This window comes from Pan troglodytes, chromosome 22, assembly GCF_028858775.2.
Source record: "Pan troglodytes isolate AG18354 chromosome 22, NHGRI_mPanTro3-v2.0_pri, whole genome shotgun sequence".
NCBI lineage: Eukaryota > Metazoa > Chordata > Mammalia > Primates > Hominidae > Pan > Pan troglodytes.
In genome coordinates, this window is record NC_072420.2 from 25816669 (window position 1) to 25838501 (window position 21833).

Sequence of the window (21833 nt, forward strand, 5' to 3'; positions counted from 1 at the left end):
GCCTGGAGGTCTTAGTTCCAAAGGGAGGGCTACTGCCACCAGGAAACACAATAATTGATCCGTTGAAATGGAAGTTAAGACTTCCACCCTGCCACGTCAGTCCTCTGAATAACAGGCAAAAAAGGAAATTATTGTACTGGCTTGAGTGCTTGATTCTGAATTCCAAGGAGAAATTAGACTGCTACTTTATAATGGAAGTAAGGAGGAATCTGCCTGGAATACAGAAAAATTCATGCAGTGTCTCTTAGTATTAACATGCCTTGTGATTAAAGTCAATGAAAAACTGCAGCAAGCAAATCCAAGCAGGATTATGAATGGCCCATACGTTTCAGGAATAAAGATTTAGGTCACCCCACCAGGTAACAAACCATAATCAGCTGGGTTACTTGCTGAAAGCAATGGGAATATGAGATGGGCAGTGGAAGAAAGTAGTTTTAAATACCAGTTATGAGCATGTAACCAGTTACAGAAACAAAGACTGTGATTGTCATGAGTATGTCTTCCTTGTGTTGTTACGAAGATGCTTGTGTTTATATATATGTATACACATATTTATAAACATATATATACACACACATATGTATACACACACACACACACACACACACACACACAAATGGTCCCTGACTTACAATGCTTTGACATGATTTTCCACTTATAATTTTTCAACTTTACACTGGCACAAAGGTGGTACCCATTCAGTAGAATCCATACTTCAAGTATCTATACAACCTTTCTGCTTCTCACTTTCAGCACAGTATTCAATAAATTACATGAGCTATTAAACATTTTGTTACAAAAGAAGTATTTATGTTAGAAGATTTTACCCAACTGTAGGCTAAGGTAAGTGTTCTGAGCACATTTAAAGTAAGCTAGCTATAACGTTTGGTAGTTTATGTGTATTAAATGCATTTTTGACTTAGAATATTTTCAATTTACAATGGGTTTATCGGAACATATATAATCTTTGTTTTCTTCTCTCTTATCCCCATAGGTAACAGAAGATCTATTAACTTTATAGTATAGTATTTAAGTATTGTTAAATTGACATAATAGTGTTTAAGTTATGAGATATATCAGATATGGGATATCAAGAGGAAGAGTAACTATCACTCAAGGACTTTGCATTCTTTTGGGGGAACGAGTTATTCCATTTTCAGTTGTACATAAGACAGTTGGATCATGTTAGGTGGAAGTATGACATTGTTATTGTATTTATTTGTAGGTTAAGTATGCTTTAAGGAGATTCATATGGTTGCCAAGCTGACCAGGAGTGGACTTGTGATGGTTAATCTTATGTACCAACTAGGCTTGGACACAGTGCCTAGACATTTGATCAAATATTATTCTAAATGTTTATGTGAAGATGTTTTTGAATGAAATCAACATTTAAATTGGTGGACTTTGAGTAAAGCAAAATGCCCTCCATAATGTGGATGGGCCTCATCCAATCAGCTGAAAACCTTAAGAGAACAAATATGGACCTGTCCTGGGCAATAGGAAGTCTGTCAACAGATGACCTATGGACTTGAACTTCAACCTCACCTCTTCCCTGATCTCCAGCATGTGGGCCTACCCTGCAGATTTTGAACTTGCCAGCTTCCATAATCCATGTGCCAATTCCTTAAAATAAAATAAATCTTTCTCTCTTCCTCCCCCTCCCTCTCCACACACACCACCCCCCCACACACACATCCTATTTGTTCTGTTTATCTGTAGAACCCTAATATGATAAGGTGTGATTCCCTTTAAGAAGTTCTACAACAGAGAAAACTAACTTATGGTGATAGAAATGAGAATAGGGGTTGTTTCTGAAAGGGTGGGAATTGATGAGAAAGGGGCTAAGAAGGAGATTTTGAGATTAGAGAAAGTATATATATATATATATATATATATATATATATATATACGAATGTGAGTTACATATCTGTATGCATTTGTCAAAATCAATCAAGCTGAATACTTAAGAGCTCTGCATTTTACCATATGTATTAATTAACCAAACCTCATGTCTTAAAAAAGGAGAAAAGACATAGGTCTTGCCATTGTAGATTTGGAGAAATATTATGCAAAATTTTATAACATAAATTCTTCATAATATAATGTTACTTATTAAAAGGCTGTACAATTATATATAACCTTCTACTTGTACTACAAAAAAAGTGTGTGCATAAAAACATTGAAAAGAGAAACACAAAAATAGTAATGATCTTTATTGATGGGAATGTAGATAATTTTAATTTTGTTCTTGATATTTACTTATGCTATTTCATTTTCCAAAAATGAATATGTATTATTTTTAGAATCAGAAATAATCAATGAAAGGTTTTTAAAGAATAATTTTTATAGCATATATCTTGCTTTTACTAAAATTGCATTGTATTAGTTTTCTATTGCTGCCATAACAAATGGTCATAAGGTTAATAACTTAAACCAGTAGTCATTTAGTATCTGAGAGTTCTGTAGGTCAGAAGCCTGGGTTAGCTCAACTGGTTCCTCTGCTTTGGGTTTTACAGTGCTGAAATCAAGATGTCAACCAGCTGGTCTTTTTTCGGGAGGATCTGAGAAAAATCTGCTTTCAAGTCCATTTAGGTAATTAATATAATTTGGTTTTCTGTGGTTATAGAAAGAAGTTACAGTTTCTTTGCTGGCTGTCTGGCTTTTCATTTCTAGAGAGGTGCCTTCCTCAAAGTCTTTTCAATTGCATAATTTGGGATAAGGTGTTTCTTGGTGGAATCTTGTCTGATTAATCAGGAGATTCTCCTTTTGTGTCTATATAATTTATATATCATTTATATGTACATAAATTGTATATAAATTATGTGCACAGTTCCTTCCTTCCTTCCTTCTTTCCTTTCTTCCTTCCTCCCTCCCTCCCTCCTTCTTCCTTCCTTCCTTGCTTCCTTCCTTTTTTCCTTCTTTCTTTTTTTCCTTTCTTTATATTAAATCTGAGGCTCTCTTTGGTTTTACATTTTCCTTAGATACTGACAAAAGAACTAAAAAGTGCTTGTATCTACATTGTGGTGTTGTATGTATGTGTATGTTTGTTATCAAGATAAATGTTTGATTTTGACTGCATGAATTTTAGAAATATTTAGACAACAAGCACTATATTAAACATAACAAAAATATTTTTAAAAATCTAAAGCAAGAAACAAGTGACTTCAGAATGTAAACCTTCTTAAATTAATATGTAAATTTAGGGCTATGCTAATAAAAACAGTATAAAGTTTGAATGGGTTGTGTTGTTGTTTAGGTTTTTTGTGTGTTTGTTTGCATTGCTTTTCAAAATCAACCAGAATTTATTTAGGCAAATATTAAAATAATTGTCCTGATTTCTGACAAGAGCTTCTAGCATACAGAAATAGTCTTGATTATTTCAAATGTCTCTATGTATGTAAAACTTTGGTGATGGTTTAAATAATGGTCGAACTTATATTTATCAAAATACAATATTTACAGTATCTAATTCTAGAAGTTGCAGTGATTTAAAAATGATGTATTCATAACAGATATCTAAATAAATCTTTATTTAAAAATACAATCTTAGAAATTATGCTGTACCTACTTAAATAAGAGCAATTTTAACATCAATTAAATAACAGTAGCTAAACCAAAAAGAGATAAATCAAAATTACTTTAAAATGACAAGGCAGATATTCTGCTGTGGTTGTGGGTGTTCAGGACTCCAATGCTATAAAAGCTGAGCCAAATTTGCGGGTGACCCTCAGTCCCTAAGGCCTCAATGCATGACTCTCCCTGGGGGACCTTATGACTCAACAGACCCCCTGGCATCTCTAGGCCTCTATAAGCTGCATGTGGAGCAGCAGAAACAAAAGGGTCCTTTGGGAAAAACTGGAACTTGAACTTAATATTAGCCTTTATTTGCCTGTTGTGATCATTTTCTTTTCTGAGTCCATGGAGCTTTCTCTCAGTCAACAGAGCAGCCATCCAACTTTCTTAAGCTCTTTTCTCAAATCAGAGTCTCATTTCAATGGGAGAAAGAAGCACTCCATAATTATTTGTCGATGTTTTTAGCCACCTTCTTGTAAAAGTTTTGTACCTGATATGTGGAGTTCATGTTTCTACACACTTTGGGAAATTCCTTCTCTATTTCTAAGCAGTTCATTGATTTTCTCTAAAGTTGTATTACATTTTCTAGCTGAAGCTTCCAAATTTCCCTTTCAAGCTGCACATTTTCAGACTGCAAAGATCCCTGCTCAGTTTGGAGACTTTTTACTTATCCTGTAAGCTCTTCATTCATTTGATTTTCTTCACACCGTTTTCTGAATCTTTCCTGTTTTTCTCCTTAAATAGGTCATTTTAAGTGACCTATTTAAGTTAACATCCACAGTAAGACTCTTTAGATCAAGTTCTGACTGATAGGCCAGTGATTACCATTTTCTTCTTCCCTCATTTTCTCTACTTCCAGCTTCCCACCATCCTTGTGATCGCTACAGAAATTGGGCAACTGTATGGTCTTCAGCAGGATTCAGCCAGAAATTTTAATTAGCTCCCTTTATCTTTCATGACCTCTTGTGTCTGAATGCTCCAACAGTGCTATTTGTTCCATTTTGTTTCTCATTGCAGTTTCTTAGTTGAGTGGTTCTGGACTTTGCTGAAGATGAGCGTTTTCATTCAAGCTGTCTTGTATTTGATTCCAAAGTTGTTCTCCGTCATTCTGTGATGTCTTCCAGATGTTCCACATTGATCACTTGGGAAAGTTTTCGCGAGTTGCTTTTCTGCTCTTTTCCCAAATTTATGGTGTCTTCAAGTCATGACCTGCTTCCATTTTTTTTAATGTCACCAAACACGGCATTTGTGACATCAGAAGACTGGCTTCCACCACAGCACACCTAGATTTGTTAAACTTATGAGAGCAAGAGAGATTTCCACCTTGAGAAATGCCAATAGTGTCTTGAAAGGAAAAATATAAAACAGGACATTTATTAAGTTTGGGGCATGGGTTTGAGCAATTTAAGGAAAGTTTTTAAAGGTAGGAAACTGGTTGGATCTGAAAAATTTCACGATAGAGTTGAAGACTGGTAAGCATGGCCAGTTAAGGGTCTCAGGGGAGTTTTGATAAACGAACCATTCTCTTAAAAAGACAGCTCTTTTCCCAGATGAGAAAACTGTATGCTAGAATAATTTGGTTAACAAGAATTTTCTAAAGCAGTGACATTATTTACTTGTTTGCCATCTGATATTCCAGCATCTGAGTTTCCTGGATCAGATAGTTATTATGATGAAAGGTAGTCTTGGTTCTCAGTCTCCATCCAACTTAGATGCTTGAGTAGCCTCATTGCAAACAATACTCATTCTGCTTCTCTGTGAACTTCAGCTGTCTTGCATTCATGACAATTTGCCCATCGGTCAGATATATCCAATTTCCTGAGTCATCTCTCCAATGGTACGTTAGATGTTCTTTTTTTTTTTTTTGTGGATAAACACCTCAAAAAACAATTTTGGCACTTCGAGATAGTGATATACAAATTTATTTCTCATGAACAATGGCTTGGGATTTTCTAAAATATATTTCTAGTTTATATTGAAATGTTGCATTTCAAGCTTACTGAAAAGAATAGTATAACCTCATAACATGACAATTTGTAATTGACTATTTGAAAAGTTTGAAATAGTTTATTGTTAAAAAACTGCCATTGGCTAACTCATGAGAAAGTGCATGTGCCTTTCAGATTCTAACAGGAGTACACTAAATCTTATAAACTTATTTGGCTTCCATGTGCTGCTTTAGAAAAATGCTAACTATGTCTTCCTCTTCTTCAAGTAATTTCACTTTTGGGTCTATGCCACTTCTTAAAAAAAAGGTGAATAAAAACAGAGCGTAGATGATGAGGGCAGAATATGATGCAAGCTACCAATTTGAAAGGCAGTGAATGAAATCTAATTTTAAAATGCAAAATCAAGCAAGAGCCAAGAAAAGAAAATTGCTTTTATTTTTCTATATCCTTAGCAAGTTAGTGATTATGGTTTTACAGAATATTTAATCCATCAACCTGACTACCACAGGATATCTTGAGAGCAAACATAACATCTTAAGTTACAGAGTCCCAAGTAACTTTTGCATCAAGAACCCCTAGATTTCATTATAAGCATAAAGCACAGATGTATTATGAATATTCTTTATTGTAACACATTCTCAAACTGTAAGCATCTAATGTCTAATTATAGGTTACTAAATTTTATCTGTAACATATAAGTGAATTAATATTCTTATAGAATAAAAAAATTGAATTGGAAAACTTTGGAGTCTTCTTAAATTAAATTTACTTCCATGTTATCATCTCTTTAACTTATATTATCTTAGCATTTCTATATTTGGATCAAACCTCCTATCATATACTTACTGATGAATTATGTTAAAATTATTTCTTCATAGTTTCAAGTATATATTCTTTATTCCTCTAGTTAGGTTTGAAACTCTTCAATAGTTGTAATCATGTCCTCTGTTGCCCATTTTTCCTCCACACTAAACGCTATGATTTAAATGTTGGTTCCCCTCCAAATTAATGTTTAAATCTATTTGCCATTGTGGCAGACTTAGAGGTGGGACTTTGTGGAGGTGATTGGACAATGAAGGCTTTGCCTCATGGGAGGGATTAATGTCATTATATTGACTCTCTTTTGCCTCTTTGCCTTTCTACCTTTTGCCATATGATAATTCAGCAAGAAGGCCTAGACAAGATGCCAGCACTTTGATATTGAACTTGCCAGCCTTCAGAACCCTGAGACAATACATTTCTGTTCATTATAAATTACTCAATATTTAGTATTCTGTTATAGCAGCACAAAATGAACTAAGCCACTGAATACTACATATCCATTATTATAAATGACTCCTAAGGGATCAACCTATCCTTTAAAAATCCTGAAAAAGTGAGTTAATAGATTGGAATTCTATACTTTTCACAACATTCATCGCTGCCTTGCCATAGGATCACGCTAAGGGCTCTTGCCACAGGAAAATTATCTTTTTATTTTATTTTATTATTATTATACTTTAAGTTTTAGGGTACATGTGCACAATGTGCAGGTTAGTTACATATGTATACATGTGCCATGCTGCTGTGCTGCACCCATTAACTCGTCATTTAGCATTAGGTATATCTCCTAATGCTATCCCTCCCCCCTCCCCCCACCCCACAACAGTCCCCGGAGTGTGATGTTCCCCTTCCTGTGTCCATGTGTTCTCATTGTTCAATTCCCAACTATGAGTGAGAACATGCGGTGTTTGGTTTTTTGTCCTTGCGATAGTTTACTGAGAATGATGATTTCCAATTTCATCCATGTCCCTACAAAGGACATGAACTCATCATTTTTTATGGCTGCATAGTATTCCATGGTGTATACGTGCCACATTTTCTTAATCCAGTCTATCATTGTTGGACATTTGGGTTGGTTCCAAGTCTTTGCTATTGTGAATAGTGCCGCAATAAACATACATGTGCATGTGTCTTTGTAGCAGCATGATTTATAATCCTTTGTGTATATACCCAGTAATGGGATGGCTGAGTCAAATGGTATTTCTAGTGCTAGATCCCTGAGGAATCACCACACTGACTTCCACAATGGTTGAACTAGTTTACAGTCCCACCAACAGTGTAAAAGTGTTCCTATTTCTCCACATCCTCTCCAGCACCTGTTGTTTCCTGACTTTTTAATGATCGCCATTCTAAGTGGTGTGAGATGGTATCTCATTGTGGTTTTGATTTGCATTTCTCTGATGGCCAGTGATGATGAGCATTTTTTCATGTGTCTTTTGGCTGCATAAATGTCTTCTTTTGAGAAGTATCTGTTCATATCCTTTGCCCACTTTTTGATGGGGTTGTTTGTTTTTTTCTTGTAAATTTGTTTGAGTTCATTGTAGATTCTGGATATTAGCCCTTTGTCAGATGAGTAGGTTGTGAAAATTTTCTCCCATTTTGTAGGTTGCCTGTTCACTCTGATGGTAGTTTCTTTTGCTGTACAGAAGCTCTTTAGTTTAATTAGATCCCATTTGTCAATTTTGTCTTTTGTTGCCATTGCTTTTGGTGTTTTAGACATGAAGTCCTTGCCCATGCCTATGTCCTGAATGGTATTGCCTAGGTTTTCTTCTAGGGTTTTTATGGTTTTAGGTCTAACGTTTAAGTCTTTAATCCCTCTTGAATTAATTTTTGTATAAGGTGTAAGGAAGGGATCCAGTTTCAGCTTTCTACATATGGCTAGCCAGTTTTCCCAGCACCATTTATTAAATAGGGAATCCTTTCCCCATTGCTTGTTTTTCTCAGGTTTGTCAAAGATCAGATAGTTGTAGATATGCGGCGTTATCTTACATCAACATTGTAAATTTTTATCTTGGACCTAAGGTCTACCAAGATGTTTATGCATCCTGGAAAATGGAGAAAAATACAGAATTATAAGTTTTCACAAAACAAAAATATTAAACATAAAAAGTTGTGCTTTATCCTGAGATTATATTTATCAAATGCTAATTTTTAGATGGTATTTACCAATATGGCAGCTAATGTCTATGCCAATCGGCCAATTAGTACAAGTACTATATCAGTTGTTTAATATTTTTAATACAACCCAGGGAATTAATTATGGTTTTATATATTAAGATTCTCCTTTTCTATGAAATGGTGGCAATAAAGTTTAGTTATTTTATATTCACTTTTCTTTAAGATAGATGTAGCTGAAAAACAACATTGACAACCCTATGTCAGTCTTCTCTCTTTAAAGTATAAAAGTAATTTTATAACCCAGTGATGTCCAAAAGCCTGGGAAAGAGACAAAACTGCTCATTTTAACTCCATGAGATTCCTTGTGTTTAAAAGTAATTTTTTTTTTATTTCTCAGCTTCCAAAATTTTATTTGACAGCCTCCATGTTTGCATATAGTATCCTAAAAACAGAAAAATTTCTAGCTTAACTCCCTTGCAAAGTCTTAAATGGCTATAATTTGAAATAGGAATTATGCCATCAAATATGAAGAAAAGAAGTACGGCAACTAAAAATAAACTCTGTCTGAAACTTTACACTTTATGGATCCTACTTTATATGTAATATCAAAAAATCATAATAGTGAGATACGTGAAGTGTATGTTAATTTATGCCTTCTGGTATACATAAGCATAATATTTTTCAGTATGGGGAATATAAATTTTAAAATGATAAAATCTTAAAATGAGGTAAGACCTTTACATCATCTAGCCTAATCCCATCAAGTTCAACCATGATGCCTGTATTTATTTCCCTGACCATATTATTTCTGCTAAACCATACGTAATACTAAAATGTTCACCACTTCACATAGCTTCCTATTGCTGCTATGGAGAGCCTTCACTGTTCTAAAAATCTATCTAAAATTGAATTTGAGTTTTTATCTATTAATGACATTTTGATCTCCAGTTTATCTTTATAGCCATACAGACTACTTAGTTATTTTTCTCAAACATAATAACATTTTAAAGGCTTAAAATATTAATAGGTCTCTCATAAAGGTTAAGGTCTTTTAGAAAACCTAACACCAAAAATTTCAAGCCCCCACCCAGCATAAAGTTAGTTAGTTAGTTACTGAGGTTTTGTATCATAAACCCCAAACTACAGAAGGTGCTCTCTTGAAGTTGTTTAAATTGTCCATTTTGCCTGCAAAACTCAAAACCATAGACTTTCTTATTCTTAGGCTGTATACTTTTGAGAAGTGATACTGGAACATTTGCCTTGCCTTATACATCACATTCTTGTTCTCTTGTTTCTTTTAACTGATGACAAACCCAGCTGCCTTTAACACATACAACCTCTGCTAACTGCCAGAAAGCAGAGGGTCTCACTCTCAGGATACTTTAAACACATTAGCATTTGCCTTCAGTATAGATCTCTATTTTCTTCAGCTATCCCTAATGGGTTATCACTCAATTTTGGATACCACAATACCTGAGACAAAAGACATTGTGTTACCTCAGCTAAAGAATTTCTATCAAAAAGATCTATTTTTAACAGAAGGTCTGCTTTTTTTCTAACCTTATTATTCCTTTATCTCCCTCTTACATAGATGGTATTATTAGGGAAAATTATCCATAGGTCATGGAAAAAAAGAAGGCCTGCTCTTCTTTTGCTTCATTTGTGGAAATGGCTCTTCATTTCTAAACCCAAGATTCTCAGGCTTTATGTTATAGTTACATTTATGTGGCAACTTGGTTATGCTGTGGTGTCCATTTGCTGGTCAACTATTTCGACTATTTAGAGGTAGCAAAAATGGAGGCAGCAACACTCACGGATTGGCAAAGCAAGGAAGCCATTCCCTCCCTAAGACTGAAAGGGCAAGAAAGGAATGCATGGCAGCAGATCCAGGTGCTAGAGAACATATCAGGGCTTTCCAAAATCCTGTGCAGAAGAGGGGGTGAGCAAGAGAAGAGATACCCTGCCCTCTCTCCCCCTCTATCATCCACTTTCTGCAAGTACTTCCCACTAGCTAAGTCTAACTGGAAGCCAGAAAGACAGCATCTACATGAACCATTCTCCTGAGGCACAGAGCAGGAAGTGAGGAGCAGGGAATGGAAAAGAATCAGCATGTGACCCTCACTGTAAATTACACCAAAAACATTTGGATGCATCTGTCAAGGTTTATGAAGAATGTCTGTACCTTTAAAGGCTGAATATTGTGTTTCACTCAACATGTCACCTCTCTGGGTCCTCTTCTTCTATGGTTAAAAAAAAAATACTGTAATAGGATTTCTAATTCTCCCTTCTTGCTACACTTAAACTCTGAGAGAAGAAGAAAAAGTAATGAATAAGAAATAAATATTATGCCCCTCACTCCCCACTCTTTGGAAAGTTTAAGTGGATGCCATCAATTTTAATTTTAAATATCCTTCCTCCATTGGACAGATTAATGGAGGAAATAGAGTAGAAACATAATGAGGTGAAGCCCAGATATCTGTGCGAATGTACCCAAATATTAACACTCAGTGAGCTACTATTTGGTATTTTTAATTAAAAAAATAGGTTAATGAAAAGTGAGCATATACTATATAGAATTGCTGATTAGCTGAATGAGCAGAGCATCCTGGCCCTTCTATAAAAAGGCACTTATTACTTGGTGTCCCTATTTTAGCCTAGAATGTTCTAAAGAGTGATAGTAAATCATATGGTATGGTGTGATTGCTAGCTCACTATTTTTTACAGGCATATTATTTGGGGTGATAAAAACTAATAGAACAAAGAGAAGCTGATTTCCCACTTACCTAGTAGTTACTAAGCAAAGGATGAATTCCTTTATGTGGAGATTCATCAACCCAGATTCCTTCCATTTTGTGGCTCTGTACCCTTTAGGGTCTATCTGTCATTTGCATCTAGTGAGTACAAAGAAATATAGATCTTTTGGGGTAGGAAGCATACTTTCTTCCTACAAGAATCGATACAGAAACGGCATGCATTGCTTTCATGCACATTCCATTCTCTGCAATTTAGTCATATGTCCAAACCCAAATGCAAAGAAGACCTAGAAAGTAGGCTGGCTGTGTGCCCCAAAAGAGAAAATTAACTTTTGTTAAATAGCTCTATCACATACATAGGGATTATGAAAATAAACATGTATACATTTAATGATGTCTAAATAACTCCTGATGCTTAAAGTTAATATTATGACAGCGTAAAATATTACAGGATAAGTAAGCCTTTCATTTCTATGTATCTTAATGTAAAATATTCATGTTTAATTAGTGAAGACTGAGCACAAATAATGTGTCTTTGCTTTAAATTTTAGGGAAACAAGAAGGGCAAAATATTCTACCATATGTTATTTTCCCATTTAAATTTCTCAAAGGAAAGGTAGGCTATGGTATAATGGTTACAATTATAATAATAAATAGAAGAGAATATTAAAAAACAATACTTTAATTTCTGCCTGTCTAAATAAAATAGCTAAGTCTGCTAGTGCTTCTGAAAATCTATATAAAAATTTCCCTATTAATAATGAGACATCTTCAATAGTTTAATTGGAAATAATTAAATTTCCCTAAGAAAAAGGACAGATTGAAATAGCCAAGTGCTGTAACGATCAAATTGGTAACCAGTTAATTATTTTTTACATGTGCCCTGCTTCTTGTTTATGTATCATCAGTAAGTTAACACAAAATTCAGTTAAGTTTCATTTTTTTCACTCAATCAATTTCTACACAGCTTTTCTAGGTTGGGTATTGTGCTATTTGGTGTTGATAGAGTTATTAACAAGATAATCAAAGACTTACATTCTAGCAGCATTAATGAACTTTTACTATGTACTCATTCATTTCAAAAAATGATCATACAGAATAAGTATTATTATCTCCATTTTACAATAAGGACATTTAGACTCAGGGAGAGGTTAAGTAATGTGTCTAATGCCTTGTGGTTTGTGAGAGTAGAGTTGAACCAAACCCCAAGTACCTCATCTTATCCCTCTGCTGCATGTAACTAGAACTGAATTCCATATGAAACAAGCTCTTCCTGAAAATTTAAGTCAGTGAGACTTTCTCACTGCTTAGTTTACTTTCTCTAATTTTTAAATGATATTTCCTCTTACAATATTCAAAAATTGGGTTTCATTATATATGTAGTCTCACTTCCAGTTTCTAATAATACTGTGTTTTTCTAACATGGAAGATGTTTTTTTCTAAAGCAATTGCTGACTTTTTGATAATGAGTCAACAGTGCCATCTTCTGTCTCTGTTCTCGTCAGCCACTGGAAATGAAGCCTTAAAAGACTGGGTTAATGTAGATCAGGAACAGGAAGCAAGGAATCTGGAGAGTTTACAATCTTGGCAAAATGTACTACATCTTTGAACACTTGCAAAGAGACTAATTGTTTGAAAGGCCTCGCAGGGCAGAGACGTGTTAAAAACAGTGCAGTGTGATTAGTTTCCTGAAACCTTTGAGTAGCCCTTCCAACAATGGAACCGAAGAAGGAGGAAGCAGGAGGGAGAAGACAATGAAAGAAACAGGTGGCAAGAGGTTGTAATGATTTGGGTCGCCGTAATTGATGGAATAAAATAAGCAACTCTCCTGTTTGTTCTACCAATTGTTTACACATTTCCTCCTGTCTTCACCTTTAGAGAAACATGACTGATCTTGGTAAGCACTTTTATCAAGCAAAAAAAAAAATAAAAAGGAAAAGATACAAATGAAACAAAATATTAAGCCCTGAATTTTTTCCTTCTCTGCATGTGAAGCATAGTTATCAAAACTGAGGCATGTGCGAAAACTTAGATAAACATGAAAATCTTGCAGGATTGAACATGTAGCTGAGAAAACACTATTTTTTTTTTTTTTGCAAATCTATCCTATTTTGGAAATGTATTTTTAGTCTCATCATACTTTCCAGCCATCTTGCAAAGTAAAAAAGATGAAAATTAAAAACTCAAAGGGTTTACCAGTACTTAGGTGAGTTCATTTGAGTATCTCCATTTCACAATGCTTATCTTTCATATACCTACGCTGGGTTTAAGCTTTCTGAATAGTAGCCACTTCGAGAAATATTTATGACATTAATCATATTGCCCAGAATACAATTGTTCTTCTGAGGAATTTGAAGAAATGGTAGGAATCCCAAACAGATTTTCGAAGTTGTCTTAGCCAAGGAACTCCAAACAGCAGCAAGGCAAAAGTATGAATGAAAGGTAGTTTTAATGCCTGTCTTTATAAGTGTGGCTTTTGTGAGGCTGCTGTTTTCCATAATTATTTTGCATACTTGAAGACGAAGCATGAACGGCAGCCACGAGTGGGCACAATACAATGTGTAACTGGAAAATTTTCTGTGTACCACCAAGGGAAAACCGCCACTTTACTTTTGCTGAATTATTGGCAATCTACTTCTTTGTGCCCATCTGCTTTTTTCAGCCTTTCATTAAAATAGTATTAGATGAGTTTTCTTACTATAAATTAGTGGTCAGTGCTGGACAAAGGGGATTGGAATTGGAGTTTTCTGAAATTTAACCAAACACCTTAACAAGATGTCTCCAAAAAAGCCAAGTATCTAAGGTTTGATGGGTTACCAGGCTTGCAAAGGATCTTCCATCTGTTTCTGAGGGCTTCACATGACAGTCCCTGACTTATGTTCCCTAACAGCCCACTCTATTTCACACTAGCCAGAGGTATTATACTTTAATTGTATCATATTAAACACACTCTAGAAAACCCAGAATTCCATGTTAATTCGTCAGTCAACACAAGAAACTTAGCTTCCTAAATTGGCATATGTATATTTAAAGATCATCAATGTCAACATTTTACTATTTCTATAAGCAGGGCAGTTATCACGTAATTTCATAAGCATGAAGTAATAAAATTGATCTGAAAATGCATATACATATTTATTCTCCCTTTTACAAAACTAGAATGCTTTCTACAATTGCTTTTTAATAAAGTCATTTTCAAAATATACACAATGCAAATCATTATGGGGATCTTCCTTCTCTTTTGCCTCTCTCTGGTTGTGGATAAAAACTGGTTTCCTGGGCAAGAGCAAAGGCAGAGACCAGGCTGAATCGAAGGAGCTGCAATTGCTGTGAATGCTCCAAATCTCCTTACACAGTTGCTCAGAAGGATGAGATTCTGCCATTTTGTACCCGAACATTCCTCCCAGCCTGTGATGCTGAAAGATTAAAGACTCCACGAGTACACACAACATGACTGATTGATTACACTGACTTCAGTGCAACTCACTGGGAGAAGCACGAGGCTTGAGCTTTAACCAGAAGCTCTCTCAAGCACATGGCAATCTTTCTATATCCAAGGGAGGCTTTTTTTTTTCTTTCATAAACTCACTTTTATTTATGGCACAGACCCCTTCTAGACCCCTCCTCAGGACTTTTTACAAACGGTGCCCATTAGACCACTTACATCATCTCTTCTAGTTGCTGTTTATTCTATTTGCATTTGTTTTCCTCATTTAACTGTAATCACCTTATGGTAAGGGTGTTGGTGGTGGTACCAGGAGTGGCATTGACACAACTCCAGCCTTAGGTGACACCTGAGTTTTACTAACTTAATTTCCCTTGTGGTCTTACTTAATTCATCTTACTCCAGTGGTCAAAAGAATGATAAAATTTCCATAATTCTGCTTGTGTCCAATCTCTCTCTTTCTTTTTCTCTATCTCTCCCCCTCTCTCCCCCTCTCTTTCTCTTTCTTTTTTCTCTCCCCTGGGTCCATTTATTTCTCTTTTTAAAATCAGTAATTACCAAAGTACCTCTGAAATTTACTAATTAACTTCATTTCTGATAACTAAGCTTGATAACTTTTCTTCTTTCTATAAAATAAACTTATCCTCTGATACATACAACCCAATTAAATGCTGACTTTCTCAATTGTAGAGCTATCAATTTTCTAAGATTAAAGTATCTTCCTCATTGAAATTTGAGAAAAGTCCAAGGCAATAATATGAGGACAAAGAGGGAGTTGCCATTGTCTGATTAAAGTCAATGGAATAGATAAATGTGTCAAAAAGAACAAGTGGCATAACGGATCATAAGTATAGCAAATCCACAGCTTATTATGAATTGTCTGATGTACATAGTTTTGAACTTTTCTTTTAAATCTTTACTTTTTTAAATTAAGTCATTTAACTATGTATTTGAAGACAATGTTTCCCCACCTTTAAGCTGCCTCAAAATCTTTCCAAAGACACCCACTAGGGACTTCTCTCAATGCATATATTCAGTTTTTTAAAGATGATGATATCTCTATCAGGAAGCAGACTGATGGCTTGCATATGTTAAGTACTCTATTAGGTTATGGTGCATACATGCTGCTTACATGTAATCCTAACAAAAGGCCTGTGAGGTATTAAGAGGTTTCTTTATGTACAAAGAAAAGATACTCCTGAGTATTATGATCCAGGCAGCGAGGCCAAGCTGCTTTCCAATGTCTTCCAAAGAGGATGTAGCATGGTTGAAATTCAAGATCAGGTGTGTTCGCCCTGACTACCGTGTTCCTTCACATGAATAAAAATGATCTGTAGGGAGATACTAATTCTCCTTTTCAATAACCTTTTTCTTTAAACCATTTTTCTTTTTCAATAACATAACTAACATAAGAGTGCTTGTAATCTTTCCTCAGAAATCGAGTTTATATTTTCCATTTATCCCTGCAATAACTGAGGTTTTAAAGGTAATGAATTCAGAATTTATTTGAATAACATAGTTTCAATAGAAGCACTAACAGCAGAAGCCCAGGGGCTTACAGACAACATAACCAGGTTGAACATTTCTCCCATCTTTTCTTCCGATTTATCATAAAATATTTTCATATAATTAGTTTGTTGTATGTACATTTAATTATTGTGTCATGTGTTTTTACAGGCAATTTATTTATCTATGCATTAGTTTGCTCGGGCTTCCATGACAAAATATTGCAGACCGGGTGGCTTAACCAACAGGAATTTATAATTCTAGAGGCTGGAAGTCTGAGATGAAGGTGTCGGAAGGGCTGGTTTCTGCTGAGTCCCTCTCCTTGGTTTGCGGATGACTGTGCCCTTGCTGCCTCTTCTCATGGTTGTTCCTCTGTGCACACGCACTTCTGATGTCTCTGTGTGTGTCCAGATCTCTTCTTGGGAGAACACCAGTCAGTTTGGTTTAGGGCCCTCCCTAGTAATCTCATTTTAACATAATTATCTCTTTAAAGGCCCTGCCTCTAAATACTGGCACATTCTCAGGTACTGGGGGATTATGGCTTCAACATATGAATTTTCAGGGGACACAATTTAGCCCATCACAGTCTGTATAATTGAAAAGCTATAGCACAGAATATTGAATTGCTATTTGTGTAAAGAAAAAAGGTCCCACTGTAGACATGGAAACAGTTCAAACAAAGGGGGACAGGAGTAGATAGGAGTAGATTAAAACAAGATATGTTATTTTCTCATGGCAGAGAATATGTTGACTGCCTTAGAAACATAAACAAAATATGAGAAATATTTTATTCTAATACAACAATGAGCAAAACTGTGCTTAAGCCAGACGGCTGGAATTAGGGATTCAGGAAATAAGCATTGCAATTATATGTCAATCAAGTGATAAACTTAAAACCCTGCAGTGTCAGTTAAGAAGAAATATTATTAGATTTATCAAAACACCACAGTGGAATACAGGAAATATAGCCCAAATGACAAAGAGAATATTTGCAGGAACTAAGAATAATCATTTTAAAAGAAAATAGGTTGAAATTAAGTCAGGAATGTTGAACAATGATCATAATAAAAACAACTCTGAAAGCCTGTTAGAAACCTATTGCCTCTGGCTCCTTAGAATATTTAAGAATTTGATGTCCAGAAACAGTCACGGCCCTTTCAGGAATATAATGTTGGTTTACAATGAAATTTTCAAAAATTCATAAAAGATTCACAAGTCTAAAAAGAACAATGCAGATCCTCAGAGATTCTTACATTTAAATAAATGTAGAACATTTATGTATACTGCAGGAGAGAACTTGAAATATTATAAAGAATTTTCAAAGAGCAAATAATTAGAGTTTTGTCTTGAAAAATGTAAGATTTTAAAATGGTATGGTATCTTTAAAAATCTGATAGTTCACCTATAAAAAAATGTTGCTAGAAAAGATTGGTATCAGGGTGGGCACAACTTATAGACAGGAGAATATTTTCCTATTTCTGGAAAAGAATCAGCATAGAAGGTGCTTTATATATTTCTTTAAATTCAAGATAAATGATACCAAATGTGGAACAGATGCTATTTTGGAGACAGGAATACATATGATATTAACAAAGAGAAATTAAACAGCAAAAGCAATTCATAAATAGTGACACATAAAGATGGGCACTATATTGCAAAATTCAAAGGAGTATGACTTGGAGAAATGAGAACTATAAATTGTCAGCCTCACAGGGATTTGAATAGTCTTTTACATATATCAGAAAGAGAATTCAACTTTTTATGTTATAAAATTCAGGGAACAGTTAGTTTGTTAACTCAGTGGCTTGATTGGGTATAGATACAGTCTTGGAAAATAACTCTCATGACAGTGGCAGATTGAGGAGATGCTGGCGGCCAGAAACTATGCTATAGCACAGTGAAGAGTTTATGAGCATCTAAATAGAAAATCGGGCAGAGCCAATGGAGTGGAAGAGATGGATATATCTGACCCGCTAGAGTAGTGAGTGTCATGGTTATGAATGACACTCCAAGATGTGGAACATGGAAGAATTGCAGACAATTTTGTGATTTCTAACTGAGATGCTAAGCAGATGTTGATGCTATTAATCTAGGAAAGCAGGAAATAAATACAAAGTAAAGGGCAAGTCAGATTGCAAGACTGAAGAGAGGAGAAGCAGGAAAAAATATAATATGAAAATATAATATGAGTAAGGATTTGCACATAGTGAGCCTAAAGTTCTAGTTCAGATTGAGATAGAAAAGTCTAGGAGCTAATGAGAAAATGAGTATACTCATTATTACCATTTCCTTTCACACTTCTGATAGGATTATGCTTATCATATACTGTACATTATTTTTCTGATCCTGTTGGCCTTGCTCATTGATAATCCTCTCATCTATATACCTCATCTCTCACTTCTCATCTTCAGATAGCAAAAAATAAGTACAAAATACATACACACTTTTAGGTGAGGAAGTGATTGTCAAATTAAATTAAAGAATTCGGCTTTCACTTTCTCATTGAAAAATACACTTCTATAAATGGAATGGCTTTAAGTATTTATTCATAGCTATGCATTCATCCTGCAATGCTTTAACTAGAAAAAAGGAAGAAGAAAATGAAAAGGGCCTAGGATATTAGTATCCTGTTGAAATAAAAGTAAAACTTCAATTTCTTTCCTGTCTAATGGAACACTTTTTGTCTCCAGTGAATGGCAGACCAGGCAGCCTTGTCATTTTAGAAGTAAAAGGGACGTGAGTGGCTTCAGCCTGGGATAGTGATGTAAAAGGAGATAATTAAAAAGAGAGATTTGATTATGTGAAACCAAAAAAAATGCTCACTCTCCTAACATACTTTTAGTGCAAATGTGTTCCACTCCCTATGGGGACTGACTGAAATTAAACAGTGATTCTTTGGGAGCAAGGAGGATCTTCTACTTAAACAGAATCCTTATCAAGATCACCCCGGGATTTGACCGAGATGGTCAGGAACAGACCTTCATCAGAGAAGGTGTATAAAGACCAGTATGAAGTGCCCAGTGGAATCCGAACAGATGAATAACTCACTTAAAATATCTGTTAAAAGGAAACTTCCAGAATCTTGGGGGAAAAAATCCCATTTAAATAGCTTTTAATTACCCCTGAGCATCCATGATATGCTTTCTCTGAGGAGCACAGGTATTTGGCCTCTCTAGGAGACTGCATTGCCTTCCTGGTAGAGTTTTTATTTTTTATTTATTTTATTTATTTATTATTTTGTCTAGGTTTGGAGAGTCATCTTTAAATTTCTATGGAGATGTTATTCTCCCTTGCTGAGAAAAGATATTAAGGAGAGTTACAGAAACTGATGTTATACTGTCGATTTGGAAGCAAGTATGTTCAAAAATATGCATTTGATATTCTGGAAGGTATGACTTGAGGAAGCTCCAGGGGTCTTAACTTCACATTTGCACCAATATTTTGAGCAGAGGAGGAGAAAGAAACAAAATAGAACCAGTATTCTTACCCCATTAGGTATTATTCAGTAGAACCTGAGTAACTCACTGTGAAATTCTATTGGGAGGACTGGACTTGGCTGCTTCAAAAAGGAAAATCATGGAGTCAGATAGATGGGATAAACAAGTTGTGTGAGACAAACAGACATGATTGCACGGTCCCTAGTAAAGAGAACACTAGTGAATTTGCTGCTACAAACAAAAAGAGACAGAGAAAAATTATTTCCTCTATATTTCAGTCAATAACTACTCCATCAACCAAAAAGCCCACAGCTTTTGATGCAAACCTCAGTGACATGTTGACCTTCAGCTTCTCCCACTGGGATGCACAATAATTTTTGTTTGAAAAATTGACTTTCCCATGATGAAAGAAAAGTGAGAAAAGAATTGTTTTATTCACCTGAGCAAAACCAGCGTAACATTTCAGACCTTTGTCTTTTTTGTGAAACTCACCACTCCATTAAGATTGATCATGTCTATGAGGCTAAAAGTTATAGTCAAGAGCTTCTAATTTATGAAAAGAATAGCAGACCTTTCTTTTTAAAGTGATCATTTTCAACACGAACTAAATTTAAAATAGTATGTATTTGGATTTAGTAACTTATTATTCTTACTTTTGTATTTAAAATATCCTGTAAATTACTAAACTCTATAACATGCATATCATCAGTAACTAAATTGTTTTGAAATTCTGGCATCAGTTTAGAAGAAATTTCTGCATTTATAGGAGGTGTTAACATCTGTAAAGTTTAAAAATAAACATAACTCAAGATTTCATACTAAAAAATGTATTTTCAAAATTTACATTTTTTTAAAATAACTCGTGACAGTTTTTTTACAGAACTTGGTAATTTTGCTTCTACCACATCTCCAGGCTCACTTTGCATCCAGCACCTTCCTTGATCACCAGTCAAACTTTCATCTTTCTGTTTCTGGAGTTCACCAAGCTCTTTCCCAATTGAGGTTACTTATATATGTATAGGTTTTGCCTGGGCTATTCTTCACCACACTGTTCATGTGGCTAATTCTTTTATTATCTTTAAAGGTCACCTTAAATGACAGGAATGTGTTACCTTTCCTGGCTCCAAATCCAAAATTAGGTCTTATCCCTTTATTACATTTACCCATAGATTTTCTTGATAGCACAGGGAAATAGAGTTTTATTCATCCTTGTATCCCCAGCACCTATCATATTATATAGTAGGCACCCAGGAAATATTCATTGCATGAATTAAGTAGAGATGGTCTGTGCTTTCAAAGAACTTTCAGTCTTCATAATGAATATAAATAATAAAAATATTAAATTAAATTGCATTATAAATGTTATATTAGGAAATACATATAGGATGCTTTCTAACCTGTACTTAGAGTAAAATTCAAAGTAGAATCTAAAGGATAAATATGAATCAACCAAAAAAGAAGGGTAGGTTTTCATCTACTTGTATCTAATAGATACATTTTTGTATTGAAAAAAATGTTTCAGGTAGATATATTTTATCCAAAATTGCTTCAGGCAAATAGAGATACAAAGGGCCAATGGAGAATTATCTCAACATGGTTAAGCCTAGTGGACATCACTGTCCTGCCTAAGATAAAGACTGTCACTGAAGACCCTGCTTATCTTTAACATTGTCCATTTTGTAGTGCCATCAGGAGGTATTAAAGAAAACCCTCAGGGTACAGAGTAACAACAACCATATATGCTTGTACCAGCCACTTCTTGTCAGTAACTAAAAGAAAAATATTGTATATTGTTTTATAGAGTGCTTAAATGACATTTACCTACACAAATATCAAATTGCAAACACTTTGTGCTTCAAAACTTATTTATAAGTTTTGTTTATATATTATTTATAACCTCAGTATGATTTAAACCATGTAACAAAATAGCAAGAGAGGGAAAGAGAACTACAAAAGAACTACAAGACAGACAGAAAATAATGAACAAAATGGAAATAGTAAGTCCTTCCATTGGAGGAACACATAGACTGAAAGTGAAGGTATGGAAAAGATGTCTCATGCAAACGGTTACCTAAACAGAGAAGAAGAAGTAGCTGTCCTTAGACAAAATCAACATTAAACCAAAAACTGTCACAGGAGACAAACAAGTACATTATGTAATGACTAGAGGGTCAATCACTCCAGAAAATACAACAATTAAAAATATATATGCACAGAACATCAGAGTGCC

At 34.8% G+C, this 21833-nt stretch overlaps 1 long non-coding RNA gene across 2 annotated transcripts in view; it reads left to right on the forward strand.

Moving 5' to 3' along the window:
• The window catches only part of LOC104005788 (uncharacterized), a 211242-nt gene that overhangs the window by 180731 nt on the left and 8678 nt on the right, over nt 1-21833 (forward strand). For both annotated transcript variants that reach the window (XR_008541421.1, XR_679237.3), the window contains exon 3: nt 2517-2592. This is a non-coding gene — a long non-coding RNA (uncharacterized LOC104005788). The remainder of the gene's footprint in view (nt 1-2516; nt 2593-21833) is intronic.